At 41.8% G+C, this 5,381-nt stretch overlaps 1 long non-coding RNA gene across 1 annotated transcript; it reads right to left on the reverse strand.

Annotated features, from left to right (window-relative positions):
- Positions 1-588: 588 nt before the first annotated feature.
- On the reverse strand, positions 589-3,283 carry LOC142491132 (uncharacterized). Its single transcript, XR_012800296.1, has 2 exons — positions 2,941-3,283; positions 589-743 (listed from the first exon to the last, which is right to left on the reverse strand). It is a non-coding gene; the product is annotated as an uncharacterized LOC142491132 (long non-coding RNA).
- Positions 3,284-5,381: the final 2,098 nt, after the last annotated feature.

The following is a 5,381-nucleotide window of genomic DNA, read 5'->3' on the forward strand; positions in this document are numbered from 1 at the left end:
TGAATGCTATGTAACTCCTTCATAACTCCTCCTGCTGATACTCCCCAGCTCTCCTCAAGCTGGTACACACTGGGAACATTTGGAGCAAAGAACCATAATTAATTGACACAAGATAAATTGCACCAGGTGTTCTCCAAAATTGCCTTGAATTATAGACACTTTAATGTTGTGCCCTCCCCCCCCCCCACCCCACACTATTCTTCTGTTCCATAGTTATGGAGATGGTTGGAAGGCATGAGAAGTAGGCAGTTTGGCGTTATCAGCAGTAATTATCGATTGGACACTGTAATCAAAATGGCGGAGAATATTAAGTATTTTAATCAACCTGGTGCTTCGGGGATTGTGTTGTCCGTTTGTCATAAAAATAAAAGAAATTGTGTTTATGACAGGTTAAGACCCTTCCTGTGTCTCTGCTGATCTACAAAGAGGGCTTAATTGGGGGGAGGGGCGGCGCTATCACTGATGGCCACTAAAAGTGAAATGTGTGTAGTTTAAGGCAGTTCTTGGGCTATCAGCCTGAAAGAAGACTGTAACCTTCTTGAATTATCACTTGTGCATCACAGAGAGAGGTGACAAACAGGTCACCACTTAGTTGGAGGACTTTATTAAAAATGAGGATATCATGTGATGACATCGATCCTGAATAATAACAGGTTCATATTCGGCATTGTTGCAATAAGACGAATCAAATCATACCACACTCTTCATGATTAAGAGGTGCCAAAGACAGATAACTCTTTCTCCTGCAAAAAATAGACATTAGGCTGTCAAATTAAATGCAGGCATGTATGTGGCAAACACAGATGCAACCGCGAAGATGGCGTGTCTAAGTATTCGGGAAATGAAGTTATGTGTGTTTCTATATTCAGTCAGACTTTTAAACGTCAGAAGAAAAAAATGTTTTTCTCTTAAAAAATAAATGTCACCCAAGCAGGTGTGAGTCTTATGTGACAGGAGTGAGTCTTATGTGTGTTTCAATGCAAGAAGGTCTGGGCATAAATGTTGGTATGTTTAAATAGAAAATCAGAATTCAACAGAGGTGTGTTTTGGGATCAGAACACATGAATTCTCTTCTATTCTAGTGACCTCTCTGGGAGAGGACCTATGATATATTGTAATGTGCTGCATATGGATTGCTGTTTGTTTTATACTTTTATTTTAAGAAACTGTTCTGCATTTATTGTAACTGTATGTTCTTGTAATAATCTTTATATGTAATCTAAGCACTGTCTTTTTGTATATTAAAGCCAAACTTTAATAAGTAATGCTTTGGGCTCTGATTTAACTGGTTGCACACTTTGTAGAGTAAAATACGTTTTCGGACACATTTTGCTACAACAGACTTTTGTGTGTTAAGTGCATAGACTTCTTTAATAAACAGGGACCAGAGACCCTGGCATATATTTATAATTACATCTTTTTGCATAGTTCTTGGGTGGTGGAAGCAGATAGATATGATTGCAATCGAACATGGGGTAAATAACTCATTGAAAGTACCTTGCGCTGGAGAAAGGTGAGTTGGCTAGAGTAACCGTGTGTATTAAACCCGGTTGCATATCGAAGTCACAATGCCCCATATCGAAGTCACAATGCCCACATGTCTGCTGTCCATGACAGATGGTATGTCAGGATTGGTCAGGGGAGATATTACTCATGTGAGAGACCTTTACGGAAGGTGAAAAATGGGTCAGATATGGAGCTGTGTATTAACCCTTGAACCGTAAGCAGGTCACGTGCTCACAGGGGTGCCGTACATGACAGACACAATTAGATTTTTCACATCTGTTCTTGTAAACTGTTTTATATAGTAGGAAATGCATAGTTTTACTCAATATAGCTTTCTACCAAGGTATCTACAACACATTGCTTTGCTTAGATTGTAAGCTCTTTGGTGGAGGCACTCTTTCTCACATTGTTTCCATGTATGTCTTGTAGCACCGATCATTGTATTGAGCTTGTATTTTCAAGGTGTATTTGATTTTGTACAGCACTGAGTAACATGCTTAGCAATACAGTATAATATAAAGATGAATAATTATGATATATCACAGGCCACTCCATCAATGAAGAAGATATTGCTTAACACCCACATACAGGCATACCCCGGTTTAAGGACACTCACTTTAAATACACTCGCGAGTAAGGACATATCGCCCAATAGGCAAATGGCATCTCACGCATGCGCCTGTCAGCACGTCCTGAACAGCAATACCAGCTCCCTACCTGTACCGAAGCTGTGCGCAAGCGGGAAGATTATAGAGCCTGTTACAAATGCGTTATTTTCATCAGTGATGCACGTATATGACGTTTGCAGTACAGTACATGCATCGATAAGTGGGAAAAAGGTAGTGCTTCACTTTAAGTACATTTTCGCTTTACATACATGCTCCGGTCCCATTGCGTACGTTAATGTGGGGTATGCCTATATGTATAACATTCATGTTAATTAGATGAAAGGTATATGTGTCTAAAAAGTGTAAAAACATTTATTTGGGGGGTCCAATGATAGAGATTTAAATGACCCCCTATTTTAATAGACAATGAGCTGGCCGCACTCTTCCAACACTGAAGTGGTTCACATTGTTATTGCATTTCTTTGTTCCTTATCTCTTGCCTTGCGAGCCTTTCACACTCTTGCAAGCCACCTCCTCTATTCCACCCCTCTGCCCGTGTATTTCTCTCTCTCCCTCCTCCCCCTTCTATCACCCCCTCTCTCCACCATCACTTAATTACCCCCCTCTCATTCAATCCCGCTCCCTCAATCCCCACCTCCTCACACTCATTCCCCCCTCAGACACACTCCCCCAGATACTCATACGATTCTCCCCCACAAAATCCCCTCCACAATAATTACATCCCCACTCCCACACACACAAAATACAACACACACACAAAATGCAACATGCACGCACAGACACACACAATGCAACACACACTTACCTTGCTGGTGGTCTGAGGCTTCTAGTGCCCCGTCTCTCCCCAGCTGCTGCGTGCCCCCCTCCCACATCAGGCATCTCTTTCGTCGGTGCGTACCGGAAGCTGGGACCTGGCAGCCAGGTGCAGAAGTTAGGCCTGACCTCTGGCCAACTTCTAGCGCCGGCCAGCTGGGCCCCCCCACACCCGTTGGGCACGGGACACTGTTCCCAGCTCTCCAACCGTCGGCGGTCTTGCAACACACACACTTTCTGTGCTGTAATCAGTGCTATATGATGTGTAACCACATCATACTCAGTAGATCTGCCTCTCCAGCAGCAAAAGGATGACATCATTCTTTCTGTACCAACGATTGAAGCAAGTTGTTGGAATTCCCCCAGTTTAGGATTTGGTTTTAAAATCTAATCTCTCCACTGCAGATCACAGGTCAATGTGCCAAAGAGAACACCTCTCTATTTAAACAGGAGCTGTAATATATTAGGGCAAAGTGAGTTGAATGGTCATATTTCCATGTACAGCAAAATATTGCAGGATGCTTTATTTCAAACATGTGTAAACAGCATAGGGAAGATTAAGAAAGGAGAGTTTAGGAAAAGCAACAATTGTGGCAAGAAATAGAACTGGAAATGGGTACTACTGGGTCACCAGATCTGAACACATACAAGTATCTGTAATGAGTTGAAAAACTATAACCATTCTGTTAAAACAATGTTGAAACAGCCTTTAGGGTTAATCTTGTCAACCGCTATAAAATGCAGCGTTACTTGGCAACATATATTGTGTTTGCAATAGTTAAAGTCATAAGCCATATAATACCCTCTCTCTCTTTCAATGGCTGTTAAAATCTCTAATAGCTTCACAAGTGAAAAGCACAATACCAAATATCACAGAATGTACAATGTATTTAGCTTTTGTATGGGTAAACTAGGTTTTGGACTTGTGTACTCAATGCTTATTTAAAAATGACTGCATAAACTATGAAAGTGACAGCCTTTAGTAAGACGACTTACACAGGGATCAAAGCACAAGGCAGAGTAAGGGGTTAAATAAACAGGGGGGTTTATTCTGGGAAAAGCCAACAGTGAAAATCACAGGCAACAAACAGTTAAAACGCACAAAATACAATGTTAAACACTTAAAATAGCCAGCTTCGGCACTTACAGGGTTAGCTGGGGTCCCCTAATTAACTCGATGCTGGGTGCGACATAAGCCCGCTTACCCAGGTCATCTCCCGCACATCAGGTCTTCTCCAAGGCTACGAAATCCTCTGATCACCTCTGGCTCGTATGTCCAGGTAGTTTCCGCTCAACAAGACAACCCATGAGCAGCCTTGCACTGATGAGACCCAAAAGGTCGAAACAGTCTCTGTGAGTAGGTTTACTGGCTTTAACCCAGGCTGAAAAGCTGTGTAATAGGGGCCCCATGTTAAAATGGACGAGTATTGAGTGACACACTGTGCTCGTTTGCATGTCATTACCCAGAATCCCTGGCTGCAGTGGAAGCACTGTTTGCTAAGCGATAATGAGGAAAGACAGGGTTGCAGACCTGTCTGAGACTTGCAAATACACCAGAAGTGGTATTTTTATTTACTGTTTTTCTGTTTTTTTTTTTAGAAGATAAGCATTAATTGTGCTGCTTCCTTCCCTGAACTTTTGAGGGTCTTCAACTACGAGTGTGAATATTGATCAAGATCCCACATTGAAACTTCACTAATTTGATATCCGTCTAATGTTAGCGACTACAGACACGCTGTCAGTGTTACATATTACAGAAAATGAGTCTCACTGTGACATCATAGATATAAAGTCAGTGTTAGAAATCACCATGTTACAACACAGATATATAGTTACAGTGTTACATATCACAGGTTTATATTACATTCAATGCTATGGGTGCTGGAAAATTTGACGATAGGAAGGTTAGGAAATGGTCCGGGTCTCTCAGAACTCAACCCCCTTCTGGTTTATCATTACATCACAAACTACTACATCCTCGCCACCCCTCATTTAAAATGGACAAGATTGTTATGCGTTGTGCAGCCATTAAACCCATAACAATGGATGCCCTAATGCTTGATAAGTGAGACTCGTGACATTGGGGCTTTTTCTATAAACCCTGAAGCAGCAGAACGCCCTGTGATTGGCTGGAAGCTCCCACTGACGTGAACAGAAGTTTTCGGCCATTTGCGGTGCGATTCTCTTCGATTAGCCCCATCGGCGCTATCACACTTTATACAATAAGGGCCATTATCTCCGAGTAACTGATCCACCAAGATTTCAAGCAGACTTTGGAAAATTCATGCAGCATGCTGTGGTCTTTTGACCCCTGTTTCTGTCTGTACTAAGGGGCTTATTCTTTTTTCCGTCGATCAAGCTATTTTTAGCCAAAAATCCCTATTGAAGTAAATGGGGGATTTTGTCCAAAAACAACCTAAGAGTGAAAAAAAA

Source organism: Ascaphus truei, chromosome 3 (assembly GCF_040206685.1).
Source record: "Ascaphus truei isolate aAscTru1 chromosome 3, aAscTru1.hap1, whole genome shotgun sequence".
NCBI lineage: Eukaryota > Metazoa > Chordata > Amphibia > Anura > Ascaphidae > Ascaphus > Ascaphus truei.